Consider the following 16275-nt stretch of genomic DNA (forward strand, 5'->3'; position numbering starts at 1 on the left):
GCTAGCAATGGTGTTAAATAACAAATGAATCAAGGCTAGTACTGGAATATTATTGTTTCATGTAAGAGAAGGGGGCACACAAAAAAATTGCCACAACAACGCTCAGGTGGACGAACAGGCAGATTTGTCTTTTCCACAATAGATGATAATCAATATACTCAATTCTTCCCAATGGACACACATGACAAAGATACCACATAAAAAAGTTGGAAAGTATCAAACATGCATGCGTAGCTAACTACTCCCTCCGTCCGAAAAAACTTGTCTCTCAACTGAATGTATCTAGAACTAATTTGGGGCTAGATATATCCATTTGAGGGACAAGCTTGGGACAAGTTTTTTTGGACAGAGGGAGTACAACACAATGCTAGAAAGAACGTTTGAACTGAAGCATATGTTTGCTTGATCAATCCAAGAGGATTCATCTTAGAAGTGAAAATGCTTGTTAACAACATGTGAAAGGAGGGATGGAGAAACTTAGAGGGAGCATCTAAACAATGCGTTGGTACACCCTTAAGATCTGGAATTGTTATTGGATCACCGATTACTTGAAAAACAATTCATCTATACATTTGATATCCGAGAAAATAAATTGTGTTACATACCTAGTATTACATAAGATACAACTTTGCATACCTAATTATTTTGCATGGCGGAAACATCAAGAATTGAAATTAGAAAATTGCCAAGGAGAGAATGGGATGTTCTTCATATATAGTGAAGTTGATGTTTAAGAAAGAATAGGATAATTTGGACCGAGATAAACAAATATAATTTGTAAAAAGTATAAAGCTAACCTAAAGATAACTATTTTGAGGAAGAGGTAGTCGTAAATCACGTGGAAAAAAAGAAGTGAACTAAAAGCCAGCAGCTTTGCTACTGAGCTACTTGCAACTGTATGCAAGGTATCTGGAGGAAGAGTGCCAAGCAAGCACACAGACAATGCATCTCTAAGTTTAGCCACCAATCGACCCAAAAAACCTAATTAATTCAAAAATACCGATGAAGGAATATATTAGGGTAGATACACTTCAAATGAGAAATTATAAATCAATTTTTAGGTGAAAATGCTTGTTGACAACATGTGAAAGGAGGGATGGAGAAACTTAGAGGGAGCATCTAAACAATGCGTTGGTACACCCTTAAGATCTGGAATTGTTATTGGATCACCGATTACTTGAAAAACAATTCATCTATACATTTGATATCCGAGAAAATAAATTGTGTTACATACCTAGTATTACATAAGATACAACTTTGCATACCTAGTTATTTTGCATGGCGGAAACATCAAGAATTAAAATTAGAAAATTGCCAAGGAGAGAATGGGATGTTCTTCATATATAGTGAAGTTGATGTTTAAGAAAGAATAGGATAATTTGGACCGAGATAAACAAAATATAATTTGTAAAAAGTATAAAGCTAACCTAAAGATAACTATTTTGAGGAAGAGGTAGTCGTAAATCACGTGGAAAAAAGAAGTGAACTAAAAGCCAGCAGCTTTGCTACTGAGCTACTTGCAACTGTATGCAAGGTATCTGGAGGAAGAGTGCCAAGCAAGCACACAGACAATGCATCTCTAAGTTTAGCCACCAATCGACCCAAAAAACCTAATTAATTCAAAAATACCGATGAAGGAATATATTAGGGTAGATACACTTCAAATGATAAATTATAAATCAATTTTTAGGGGAGAGAGAGAGAGAGAGAGATGAAATGTGAATCATATGGGCGAGTGTATGTGTGTGTGTGTCCGTGGGCATCAATGACAACTACGAAGACGTCTACGATGACTTTGTCAATCTCAAGATGGTGTGCCGGCTCAGTATCTCAGAGGTGCTCATAGAGGTAGGATGTGCATGCGTGCGTTCATATGAGTGAGTGTATGTGCTTGCATATGGGCATCAATGTCGACTACCAACACGCCTGTATTGACTTCATCAATCTCAAGATGGTGTGCCGGCTCAGCATCTCAGAAGTGCTTATATAAATACGGTTTGTGTGTGTGTTCACAGGGGTGAGTGTATGTGAGTATATGTGGGCATCAACGTCGACTACAATGATGCCTACAGTGATTTCATCAGTCTCAAGATGTTGTACCGGCTCACTATCTCGGAGGTGCTCATAGAGGTACGATGTGCGTGCTTATGCGTTCATAGAGGTGAGTGTATGTGCGTGTACGTGGGCATCAACGTTGACTATGAAGACGCCTGCAGTGGCTTCGTCAATCTCAATATGTTGTGCCGGCTTAGTAGGCATCGACGTCAACTATGAAGACACCTGCGGTGACTTCGTTCTCAAGATGTTGTGCCGGCTCACTATCTCGAAGGTGCTCATACTGATAGGGTGTTCGTGCGTGCACGTTCATACATCTGAATGTATGTGCATGTATGTGGGCATCTGTGTTGTACTGCTTTAAAAAACCAGTAGCAAAACACACACAAAATCAGGAGGTGCTCATAGAGGCACGATGTGCGTGCATATGCGTTCACAAAGGTGAGTGTATGTGTGTGTAAGTGGGCATCAACGTCGACTACGACGACCCCTGTAGTGACTTCGCCAATCTCAAGATGTTGTGGCGGCTCAGTAGGCATCGACGTCAACTATGAAGACACCTGCAGTGACTTCGTCAATCTCAAAATGTTGTGCTGGCTCACTGTCTCGAAGGTGCTCATACTAATAAGGTGTGCTTGCGTGCATTCATATGTGTGAATGTATGTGCGTATATGCGGGCATCTGTGTTGTACTGCGTTAAAAAACCAACACACACAAAAATCAGTAATGAAGCAAATAAAAAAAAACAGCCATGTGTCAACTGGGAGAGTACTCAGGCAAAGTACTTCAAATGCATGCTAGGAGTGCTAGCTTAGCAGCTTTAATTCTCTTACTAGCGGGGCAGAGGCGCGGCGTGTCCATCGTTGATCAAATTGTAACTTAATCTGTTATTGATCGAGTCTGCTACCATATTATATTGTGTTTTCATAGGTAACTTTTGTGTAAATTCCTGGTGAGCAGGTATATACTTATGGCTAGATTGTATGCTTGTGTGAGAAAGGTACAACAGATAATCTGGATTGTTTAATTCGGTTACATAGCTAGGTGCATACATGTGTGTATGAACATAGAAATACAATAAAAGAAGATCATATTATGTGAAGGCAAGAAGAAATTTGTGGTTTGAGAGATTGCTCGATTTCTACATTTTCATGAGGGGTGGAGAGCAGCCACGGGAGGGGTGGGGGAAGCAATTGGAGGGGGATAGGAGCACCATGAGAAGAGACAAATGAACAACGGGAGAGGAAAATAGAGAAGCTATTGCTCGAGGAAGTGTACTGGGTGAAGATAAGAGAATGAAGAGAGCTTGAGGGACTCAAAAAACTCACTCGTGTCACCGCTGCCGATGCAAAGGGTTTACACCCTCGCTGGGGAACTTGACGGTGTTGCACGTTCTAATCCATCGGGAGGGAATCAGGAAGGAGTGCCGCTAGAAGAAAATCGATCGGGAGAGGAGCCGCCAGGGTTTGGGGAACGGTAGGCAACATCGTGCTGCGATGTTGCCTCACCCTTGTCCTTTCCGTGTTCTCTTGGCTGCGGAGATGTGAAGACGAAGGCATGGTCCAGAAGGGCCGAGGCACAGGCATACTCGATGGAGACCTTGGATAGCGGATTAAGATCCAACCCATGGCGACGAAAGAATTCGACGAGTGTTTTTTTTAGAGGAAGCAGCACGTGTAACATAAGGCGGTGCCACCGAAAGTTGGATGTAGTCTCTAAAATACTTCATGTAGTTGTCTATTGTAGTTTCTAAGAAAATGAACCGACTACGAACATATAAAACATAAATTGAGGTACTTTGATAGTAACCCTATAACATAAATTGAAAAAAAAATATCAAATTGTATACAATAATGTCGATATAATCACCGTATACACCAGTTTAATTATAAGTACACTTTATACTAGAAGCTCTGAATTTATGAAGACTTTACACTCCAACCAAAAAAGAAGGAGCTAATTTTTTTTTCCGACCTCGTTGAATGGTGTCTCAACGCAAAAATTTGCAAAAAAAAGAGAAGGGTTTCTCACCTTTGATGTAATATCTTTTTCAGTTCTTTTGGTAATTTTATCTAAAATGGAAAAAAATGAAAGTATTGTTCACACAATAGTACTATTCACCCACATTATTGTTTCCCAGAAAAGTGATGTAATATTTTTTTTGTTTTTGGTAATTTTATCTTAAGGGCATCTCCAAAGCTGACCTGCAAATGTCTTTGGTATATGTCTGTTTTTATATTCGGACGTGGTCCGCGGACATGATGCGGGAGGGAGTCATCCAATGCTAATCACATAGTATCTGGTTGGTAGGAGAAAAGGTAGGTGGAGATCATGTCCGCGGACATGATGCGGGAGGGGGCCGTCCAATGCTAATCACACAGTATCCGGTTGGTAGGAGAAAAAATAGGTGGAGACCATGCATGTGATAGGATATTTCTGGTTTAGTGTCTGGTTGGGAAGAGAGATAGAGGAGAGGGAGACCATGAGTGTGCAGTTGGGAGGAGAGAGAGAAGATATGGACCATGCATGTGCTTAGTCAAGTGCATGTCCGGACTCCGGCAAAGCCCCGTGTTTGTATTTTAGATACCGGAATCCACCGCTAAGCGGATATATATATATATATATATATATATATATATATATATATATATATATATTATATATATGTTTTTGTTGGATGAAAAAAGTGATTCGGACAGTGTGGTCCGGACATATAGTTGAGGTTTGAGGGTTGTTTTGCATCCAGACTGCTAAGCGGACAATTACAAGTTTTCGTTAGATGACAAAATTGATCCGAACACTGTGATGCGGATATATAATGAAGATTTAAGGGTTCGTTTTGGACATTTTTTGAAAAGGGTTGCGAAGGTACTGTTTACAGAACAATAGTGTACGCCCATAACTTTTATTTATCCACTATTGCCGTTCATACGAATGTACTTTCACTAGGTTACTGTTCTTTTTTTTCCGAACAACAATATAGACGCAAACCCTCATACATACGCGCATACGCTCACCCCTATGAACGCACACATGCACATCCTACCTATGTGAGCACCTCTGAAAGACTGAGTCGGCATGTCATCTTGAATTTACGAAGTCACCTACGCGTCTCGTCGTCGACGGGAACGTCTCCTTCCACTGAAAGCGCGTCGTCGAAAATCCTAAAATAAATTCAGAAATAATGTGAGCACCAAGATTTAAACCCTTACACGTGTCTGCCAGGGAAAAGCCCCGGCCACAATGGCCATCGCACGGGAGGAGCTCCTCCTTAGCCACAAGGAGGGAGTTTGTTCATTCAAGACTTGTTTCACTCGTAACGAAAAGCAATAAAGCATGGCATTGCATTGTGGCGCCACTGATATACGATCGGCCCCGGTCTCCTCGCTGTGTTCGGAGGAAATGAGGGCACATCAGCTCGGGCATGTATGGGAACTTGGGACCAAGATACAGCATCGCACATGAGGCCCCTTTGCTCCTTTGTTGTTAGTGTTGGCCACGTCACACGATGGTGTTGTCCTACAGAAAACCCAAAAGCACAAGGTGGTGTGAGCGTTGGCAAGTGGGGCGTGGGGCCCTGCCTGCTTGTTCTTCGGATTGCATGCCAACTGGTGCCAAGTTATACCTTACTTTTCCTACTCCTTAGGCCACCTCCAGCGCGCCCGTCCATTCTGTTTGGGTCGAATCGGACATAAACGATAGCCCAACGCGCCTCCGTAAACGGACGGACGTTTGTTTTTCAGTCCGCTGCTACCATTTCCGACCCAAAATTTGGGTTGGATTTGCGTCGACGCGCACACGGCACTAACGCGCGTGACGCCCTCCCTTGTCCTTCTTCCTAGGCCGCGTGTCGGTGGCACATCGTCCATTCTTCCCCTCTCCCTCAACACTCGACTCCCCCCGCAACGCTGCCGCAACCCACTCCCGTCGCTTTGATGTCCACTACGCAACCTTCTTCTCCTAGACTCGTGTTGGGCCTCCAAACGCAGATTTTTGTACAACAGTAGCAAATTTCCCTCAAGTGCATGACCTAAGGTTTATCAATCCGTGGGAGGCGTAGGATGAAGATGGTCTCTTTCAAACAACCCTGCAACCAAATAACAAAGAATCTCTTGTATCCCCAACACACATGTGGGCGTCCTGGACTTGGGGGTATCCAGTCCTGCCTGCCTGCGGCCCACCACGTGGCACCATCGACGGCCTGGTACGGCCCAGCTTCAACACAAACACAGCAAGACCCTCGCGAGGGGCCGAGCCTCGCGAGGCGGACCCCTGAAGGAGTTGGCCTCCTCAGGAGGGCTCCTGAGGGACGAAGAGTTCTATGCAGCTACCTCATGAGGCTCCGCTGACGTGGGCCATGACGACCAAGGCCAGGCGGGTGCAAAGCGCAGGTTTTCTCTTCGGTGCAAGTGAGGCAAGCCACAGGCGCAGAGTCCCGAGGAATCAATCAAAGGTTTCCATTCTGGTGCAACAAGACCAAGACCGCCAGGACGGCAGGACAGAGGTCATCACCGAGCCCACCGCAGCGTCACGACCGGAGACTTTTCGCAGGCGAAGACTACTTTGTCAGGATAGACTTTACTACTTGTCCCCTTTCAAATCCCGCCGTTGTGGAATCCCTTCCCTCTCATATTTGGGAAGAGGATTAAGGCCACTATATATAGGACTTAGCCACCACCATATTGGAGGGAGATCCATTCCATCCCGAGCATCACACCAGCACTAGTACACCTCACCTCCTCAGGCTTGTTCATCCTTTGTACTAGTTCATCCATAGCCCCTCGAGGCAATCCACCACACCACACTGGATTAGGGTATTACACCACAACGGTGAAATGAACCAGTATAAATCTCTGTATCTTTGTGTCTCTGTGAGCTCTACGCGCTAGGCTAGGGAGGATCGCTAGTAGGCAGGCTGGATAGGTTGAGATCTCCGCACGCACCCCAGAGTTCAAATCTCTCAAGGGTTGCCGGATCCTGAAATCCGACATTTGGCGCACCAGGTAGGGGTGCGTCGGATCCTCTCTTCCGTGGTTCGATCAGTCTCCGCTTCGACACCTCCATGGCCGACACGCGCAGGGCTTGCGCCGAGCGTCGGCCGCGGTCGCCGCCCGCGTCGCCCAGACGGCTTCGGCGGGTGACGGCTGCGCCCGCCGCGCTCCTTCTCCGGTGGCCAACGCCGCCACGGGCCCTGCCAGCCACGAGCAGCAAGCTTCGTCGCTGCACCCGTCTGTGCGCCGTGATGGCCGCACCGCTACTCCGTCGCTGACCCCTGCAGCTTCGTCCTCGCACACGCGCCGCGGCCAGGAGGACGCGTAGGCCGCTCTGCTCACAGCATGGGAGCTTCTTCGCTACCGTCCCGTGGGTGATCTCTACGAGGAGTGGCTCGAGCGCATCGTCGAGCTCATCAGCGTCGCGCACGGGGGCTCCGATGGGCCGACTCGCTCGCTGCCTCAGCAACCACCTGCAGCGGGCGACGTCGTGCGCGGGGCTCCTCCTCCGCCTCCGGCCCGGGGTGCCATCGTCGAGCCAAGGCGTATGGCTCCACAGTGCGACCCGAAGCGCCCGGCGCCGGCTCGGGACGACGTGAGCTGCCAGGTGGTTCAACGCCCCCAAGGAGAAGCGCGCTTGCTTCCAGCACCCCAGCACCAGGCCCGCGAGCCGCCACAAAAGGTGGCGGTGCGCGTGCACCAGGACCACGTTCCACCCCCTCGACGACCTCCGGTGGCCACGGCAGGATGTCGTACGTTCACTGCAGAGCTGCGCAACATCGTCTGGCCGAGCAAGTTCAAGCCTGATCTGCCTCCACGCTATGACGGCACCGCTAACCCCACCGAGTTCCTGCAACTCTATGAGTTGAGTACCGAGGCGGCCAACGGCGACGAGAAAATCATGGCAAACTAGTTCCCGATGGCCCTCAAGGACGGCGCGCGTTCTTGGCTCCTGAACCTGACCGAGGGGTCGGTTTCTTCCTGGAAGGAGATGCGTAGCCGCTTCATCGCCAACTTCCAGGGCACTCGCGACCGACCGCCGGCCGCGGGCGACCTCCGCCGCGTCAAGCAGCAACCTGGGGAGACCCTGCATAAGTATACCCATCGCTTCAACAACATCCGCCTCAAGATTCCCATGGTTTCTGACGAGGCCATCATCTCTGTGTTCACTAATGGTGTCCGCGATGTCAGGATGAAGGAGGAGCTCGCCATCCATGAGGACCTCTGCACTGCTCTGGAGATGTTCAACATGGCGAACAAGTGTGCGAGGGCTGAGGAGGGACGCCTCTCCCTCCTCAAGCTCCGTGATGCAGATCCAGAAGACAAGAAGACCAAGACCAAGGACATGAAGTGCAAGGGGCCAGCCGTGCTTGCGGCAGAACCAGAGACCAAGCGCGGCTGCGACCACCCCGAGTCATCCAAGGGCAAGCGGCCATTATGCGCCTTCCACAACGTCTACATCCACAACACCAGCGACTGCCAGGAGCTCAGGGCTCTCTGCGACGGGTGCCTTCGTCGATGCCCCGAGCACAACGATCGGGGCTACGGTCGCGGAGGTGGCCGACGTGGAGGACACTGGGATGGACGCGACCACCGTCAGGAGTGGCGCGACCAGCCTCGTGAGGACCGCCGGCAGGACCAGCCTCGCGAGGGCAACTGGAGGGAGCAGCCTCGTGAGGACCGCCCTCAGGGCAATGCAGCTTTGCCTCCTCTGCCTCCACCGCCAAGAAGGAACGAATATCACCATCAGGACGAGGGGCTGGGGGCTTCCAGGAGCCGCGGGCCATCGTCTGCATCTTGGGCGGCTCACAAGCCCCAGCTTCTCACCGTGTCTTCAAGCAGTTTGCGTGCGAGGTCAATGCGGCACTCCCCAAGCTTGAGGCAACTCACCCTCTCAAGTGGTCCAAGTGCGCCATCACCTTCGACTCCACAGACTGGCTCAAGTGCGTGGCCACCGCTGGCGCGCTCCCCATGCTCTTCTCCCCCGTCATCAGCAACGTGACCATCACCAAGACTCTCATTGATGGCGGAGCAAGGCTCAATGTTCTCTCCGTCCAGACGTTCGACAGGCTCCAGGTGCCATATGCCAGCTGCATCCCACCAAGCCATTCTTAGGAGTGACCGACGGATCAACACACCCGATCGGGCAAGTTCGCCTCCCAGTCACCTTCGGTGAGCGCAACAACTACCGCACCGAGCTCATTGACTTCGACGTCGCCGATATCCGCCTGCCCTACAATGCCATCCTAGGGTACCCAGCACTGGCCAAGTTCATGGCGGCCGCACACCATGGCTACAACGTCCTCAAGATGCCAGGAAGCGGGGGCATCATCACGGTCGCCTGCCAAGAGAAGGATGCGGTGTGCTCCCTTGAGCGCGCCTTGCAGGCTGCAACAGTTGAGAACCCGGAAGACAAAGACGGCGCCCTCCCTCCTGAGGTCGCCCCCAAGACGAAGAAGTTGCAGCTAGGCCAGGGGTCTCATGAGGGAGCATCACTCGAGGACACAACACTAAGCCTCGCATCCCCGGATGCGGCACCTTCACCCATCGCATAAGAAGGCATGCCTGGTGCCCCTCTCAGGCTGGGCTCAGGGGCTCTCCTCTGGAGGGCCTCAGACCTAGCCCATGTCGCGAGAGTGGCGCTCGGGCACCATGTGGAGGCGCTCTTCAGAGCACGCTTCCCAGGAGAAGGCAGCAGGCGTGAGGCACCAGGCGTTCAGGAGTTCATCAGCGAGGCAATCGAGGAGATTCGGGAAGGAAGGGTTCTGCAAGGCGATCGTCGCCTGCCGCGAGGCGGAGCTCGCTGCCCTAGCGAGGGTAAAGAGTTCCGCGTCTGCATCGACATCCCTGGGCTCAACAGGGCCGCGTCTCGGCAGCTCATGTGACCGTCTCGTGTCGGCCGATGCGAGGGACCGCCTCATAGCTACGTCTGCATGCCTTTCGGCCTGGCGAGCGCGGCCGAGGTGTTCCAGCGCTGCATGAGGGACGCTCAGGTGGCCTGAGAAGCCAGGCACCAGGCTATCTTGGCGGAGATGGAGGAGCACCCTCAGGAGCCTTCCGGTCCCTCCGAGCCTCCCGAGGCTCGGCACCGGAGCGGCTCGTGAGGAATGGCTTCAGCAGCACGTGTTTTTTGGCCGCTTTAACAACTCTTCAGCAACGGTACCAGGTGACATCTCCCTAGTTCGTTCAGTTTGGGGTGCCCCTCGGGACGCATCATCCCCAGGCCGTGTGGGTCCGTACCTACGACGTGTATCGTTTTGCATTCACCAGGATTATCTAATCGCTTCCATGAATTTATCTATGATTGTCACCTCATGACCTCCGCCTCACGACCCAGATGCGTCTGACTAACGCCATTTCTGCACGACACACACATCGACGCGACGCTTGTGCGTGGGTCCATCCCTACAACGCCGATAAACCCGGGGATCGAGCTCTGGTTCGTGGCCCGCTTCGCATACACCACCTCGCAGGGTCCTCGGTGCCTCCGTCTCACGCCTGGGGCTCTCGGCCTCCCTTGTCATCCAGCCTGCAGATTCACCCAGCAAGGGCCAAGGGTCGGCCCGAACAGCTGCCGTCTAGCCTCACAAGTCACTTGCACGTTAAAGGGGGGCCTCCCAAGCATCACGTCTCAGGAGCTCCTACTGGCTCTCCAGCCCTTACCCACTAGCCTTGACTACGGCATCGCGACCTGGCATACCAGCGGCGGCTGAGCTCGCTCGAGGGCCGGGTCCCGAGGATGTAGAGCACCTTGGCAAGCAAGGCAGGAGCGTGGCCAAGACGGGCTGCGCCTGAAGGCACCACAGGCGCGATGGCAAGCATTGCCTCTCCGATGGACTCAGACCGCAAAAGATAAGTCTCGGCTCACTACGGCAACAGTTTTGCTCCACACGCCCCGCCTCGCAGTTCCACTTGGGCGATTCAACTCCCCTTTACGATTTTCTATACATTTGCTTGCACAACAAGGGGGACCTCGTGAGCATGGCGTCTCATGAGCTCTTACCGGACCTTGGGCCGCTCACCTCCTAGCCTTGACCACGGCATCGCGACCTGGCATACTAGCGACGGCTGAAGCCTGCCTGGGGACTGGGTCCTGCCGGCGTAGAGCGCCAGACTGTTTAGGGAAGATAAAAGTGAGGGACTCAGCCGGACTGGAATACGTGCATCCATTACAAAGTCAAAAGGAACAGAAAAACTATTGAATATATTTTGGTCCTTACAAACCCCACGGGGGTTGAACTTCATTTCGCGCAGGAGGAACAACTACAGGGCCCTATGGTGTCGCCGACGATGGCGGGCGGCAGCCGCAGCAGAACTCCGGCCTCGGCGGGAGTTCGGCGACACGTAGCTGTCGTCGCTCGACTCCGGAGAATCGCTGGGCTCAAGAGAGTTGCTAGATTCCTAGGAGTTGTCGCTGCTGTTGGGCAAAGCACTGAAGGTGGCATCGGCATATCCAGCACCCATCACGGCGTTCCTCGAGTTGTTTCCCTCGGGGCAGCACTCCAGCCGCTCGCCCTGCTTGTTGAAGACCTTGAAGAACAAGGTGGCTGTCGGATTTCGAGATCCGGCAACCCTTGAGAGGTTCGAACTCTGGGGTGCGTGTGGAGATCTAAACCTGTCCAGCCTGCCTACTCGCGACCCTCCCTAGCCTAGAGTGTAGAGCTCACAGAGACACAAAGACACATAGATTTATACTGGCTCGGGCCACTGTTGTGGTGTAATACCCTAATCCAGTGCGGTGTGGTGGATTGCTTGGAGGGGCTATCGATGAACTAGTACAAAGGATGAACAAGCCTCGGGAGGTGAGGTGTTCTAGAGCTGGTGTGATGCTCAGGACGGAATGGATCTCCCTCCACTATGGTGGTGGCTAAGTCCTATATATAGTGGCCTTGGTCCTCTTCCCAAATATGAGCGGGAAGGGATTCCACAATGACGGGATTTGAAAGAGGACAAGTAGTACAATCTATCCTGACAAAAGTAGTCATCGCCTGTGAAAAGCCTCTGGTCATGACGCTGCGGTGGGCTCGGTGATGACCTCCGTCCTGCCGTCCTGGTGGTCTTGGTCTTGTTGCACCAGAATGGAAACCTTTGGTTGATTCCTCGGGACTCCGCGCCTGTGGCTTGCCTCGCTTGCACCGAAGAGGAAACCTGCGCTCTACACCCTCCCGGCGCTCGCCTGGCCTTGGTCGTCACGGCTCACGTCAGCTGAGCCTCATGAGGTAGCTGCATAGAACTCTCTACACCTCAGGAGCCCTCCTGAGGAGGCCAACTGCTTCAGGGGTCTTGGCGTCGTCCGCCTCGCGAGGCTCGACCCCTCGCGAGGGTCTTGATGTGCTGGTGTTGAAGCTGGGCCGCACTAGGCCATCGATGGTGCCACAGGCAGGCAGGCAGGACTGGATATCCCCAAGTCCAGAATGCCGACAGTGGTCTCCTGTCTATCAAAAAAAGTCCAAACCTCTCAGGGCGCACCCAGGGAGGTAGGGCATGCCCCCTGGCTTGTGGTCTCCTTGGGACTCTTCTGGTCCAGCTCTGGTGCTTCGGGGGTCTCTTTTGGTCCATAAAAAACCACCGTAAATTTTCAGCTCATTTGGACTCCGTTTGATATTCCTTTTCTGTAAAATTCAAAAACAAGGAAAAACAGAAACTGGCATTGAGCTCTAGGTTAATAGGTTAGTTCCAAAAATAATATAAAATAGCATATTAATGCATATAAAACATCCAAAACAGATAATATAATAGCATGGAACAATCAAAAATTATAGATACGTTGGAGACGTATAAAAGCATCCCCAAGCTTAATTCCTGCTCGTCCTTGAGTAGGTAAATGATAAAAACAGAATTTTTCATGTGGAATGCTACCTAACATATTTATCAAGCAATCTTATTTATTGTGGCATGAATATTCAGATCTATAAGATACGAAACAAAAGTTTAATATTGACATAAAAACAATAATACTTCAAGCATACTAATAAAGCAATCGTGTCTTCTCAAAATAACATGGCCAAAGAAAGTTATCCCTACAAAATCATATAGTATGGCTATGATCCATCTTCATCACACAAAGTATTTCATCATGCACAACCCTAATGACAAGCCAAGCAATTGTTTCATACTTTTAATGTTCTCAAGCTTTTTCAACTTTCACGCAATGCATGAGCGTGAGCCGTGCATATAGCACTATAGGTGGAATATAATATGGTGGTTGTGGAAAAGACAAAAGGAGGAGATTGTCTCACATCAACTAGGCATACCAATGGGCTATGGAGATGCCCATCAATAGGTATCAATATGAGTGAGTAGGGATTGCCATACAGCAGATGCACTTTAGAGCTATAAGTTTATGAAAGCTCAAAAAGAAACTAAGTGGGTGTGCATCCAACTCGCTTGCTCATGAAGACCTAGGACAATTTTGAGGAAGCCCATCATTGGAATATACAAGCCAAGTTCTATAATGAAAAATTCCCACTAGTATATGAAAGTGATAACATAGGAGACTCTCTATCATGAAGATCATGGTGCTACTTTGAAGCACAAGTGTGGAAAAAGGATAGTAACATTGTCCCTTCTCTCTTTCTCTCATTTTTTTTATTTTTTATTTCGTAAAGTCTAGAGACTCATCCCAACTTGTGAGGGAATCATAGCTTCCATCATCCTTTTCTCACATGGGACAATGCTCTAATGATGATGATCATCACACTTTTATTTACTTACAACTCAAGAATTACAACTCGAAACTTAGAACAAAACGGAACGGTGGAAGTTGCATGGCAATATATCTCGGAATGGCTATGGAAATGCCATAATAGGTAGGTACGGTGGCTGTTTTGAGGAAGGGTATATGGTGGGTGTTGTGCACTGGCAAAAGTTGCACGGTACTAGAGAGGCTAGCAATGGTGGAAGGGTGAGAGTGCGTATAATCCATGAACTCAACATTAGTCATAAAGAACTCACATACTTATTGTAAAAATCTATTAGTCATCAAAACAAAGTACTACACGCATGCTCCTAGGGGGATAGATTGGTAGGAAAATACCATCCCTCGTCCCCGACCGCCACTCAAAAGGAAGACAATCAAAAAATAAATCATGCTCCGACTTCATCACATAATGGTTCACCGTACGTGCATGCTATGGTAATCACAAAGTTTAACACAAGTATTTCTACCAATCCACAATTACTCACTAGCATGACTCTAATATCACCATCTTTATATATGAAAACAAATGCAAGGAGTCAAACTTCTCATAGATTCAATACTCTTTACATGAAAGTTTTTATTATATCCCTCTTTGATGCCCATCATATTAGGACTAAATTCATAACCTAAGAAAAGTACCATGTTGTTTAAGACTCTCAAAATGATATAAGTGAAGCATGAGAGTTCATCAATTTCTGTAAAATAAAACCACCGCCGTGCTCTAAAAATATGTAAGTGAAACACTAGAGCAAATTGCCTAGCTCAAAAGATATAAGTGAAGCACATAGAGTATTCTAATAAATCACGATTCATGTGTGTCCCTCTCAAAAGGTGTGTACAGCAAGGATGATTGTGGCGAACTAAAAAGCAAAGACTCATTCATACAAGACGCTCCAAGAAAAACACATATCATGTGGTGAATAAAAATATAGCCTCAAGTAAATTCACCGATGGATTGAAGACAAAAGAGGGGATGCCATCCGCAGAAAATCCATATCGAAAAAAGTCCAAACGTGATGCAACTCCAAGGAGAATTATTTTGGAATATTTGTGATTTTTGGGAGTCGGAATCACCGCATACGGAGGCCCACACGGACTACAACCCACCAGGGCGCGCCACCAGGCCCAGGCGTGCCCTGGTGTATTGTGCCCTCCTCGTACGTTGGTTGGAGCTCTACTTTGGGCGCAAGGAAGCTTATATCAGGAAAAAATCGTGTAAAAAGATCAGCGCAATCCAAGTTACGGATCTCCGGGGATATAAGACACGGTTTTCGGCCAGATCTGCGGAGAGCGAAAGAGAAGAGAACAGAGAGGGAGATCCAATCTCGGAAGGGCTCCTGCCCCTCTGCTTCCATGGAGGCCATGGACCAGAGGGGGAACCCTCCTCCCATCTAGGAAGGAGGCCAAGGAAGAAGAAGAAGGAGGGGGGCTCTCTCCCCCTCACTTTCGGTGGTGCCGGAGTGCCACCGGGGGCAACGATCGGGATGGCGATCTACATCAACAATCTTGCTACAATCAACACCAACTCTCTCCCCCTCTATGTAGTGGTGTAACACCTCTTCCCCCTGCTGTAATCTCTACTTAAACATGGTGCTCAACTCCATATATTATTTCCCAATGATCTATGGTTATCCTATGATGTTTGAGTAGATCCGTTTTGTCCTATGGGTTAATCATGATCTTGGTTGGTATGATTGTATATTTTATTTATGGTGCTGTCCTATGGTGCCCTCCGTCTCGCGCAAACATGAGGGGTCCCCGCTGTAGGGTGTTGCAATATGTTCATGGTTCACTTACGGTGAGTTGCGGGAGTGACAGAAACTTAAACCCGAGTAGGTGGGGTATGACGTATGGGAGTAAAGAGGACTTGATACTTAATGCTATGGTTGGGTTTCATGACCTTAATGATATTTAGTAGTTGCCGATGCTTGCTAGAGTTCCAATCATAAGTGCATATGATCCAAGTAGAGAATGTATGTTAGCTCATGCCTCTCCCTCATATAAAATTACAAGAATGGTTACCGGTACTTGTTATCGATTGCCTAGGGACAAATGACTTTCTTGTTGACAAAAGATATCTACTTTTATTATCTTGCAATTTATTCTTAGTTTTATTCTTGCAAAGTACTCATAGTGTTATTCTCGCAAAATAGTTTCATACTTGTTTTAGGTAAAACAAACATCAAGCGTGCGTAGAGTTGTACTGGTGGTCGATAGAACTTAAGGGAATATTTGTTCTACCTTTAGCTCCTCATTGGGTTCGACACTCTTACTTATCAAAAGAGGCTACAATTGATCCCCTATACTTGTGGGTTATCAAGACCTTTTTCTGGCGCCGTTGCCGGGGAGTTATATTGTGGGGTGAATATTCTCGTGTGTGCTTGTTTGCTTTATCACTAAGTAGTTTTTATTTCCTGTTCTAAGTTGTTCTCTATCTTTAGTTATGGATATGGAACACGAAACACCAAAAAAATTAGTTGTACTTGCTACTCATGGAGATGGGGAACCTCCTAAAACCCTCGATGCTCA

This window comes from Triticum dicoccoides, chromosome 2B, assembly GCF_002162155.2.
Source record: "Triticum dicoccoides isolate Atlit2015 ecotype Zavitan chromosome 2B, WEW_v2.0, whole genome shotgun sequence".
Lineage (NCBI taxonomy): Eukaryota > Viridiplantae > Streptophyta > Magnoliopsida > Poales > Poaceae > Triticum > Triticum dicoccoides.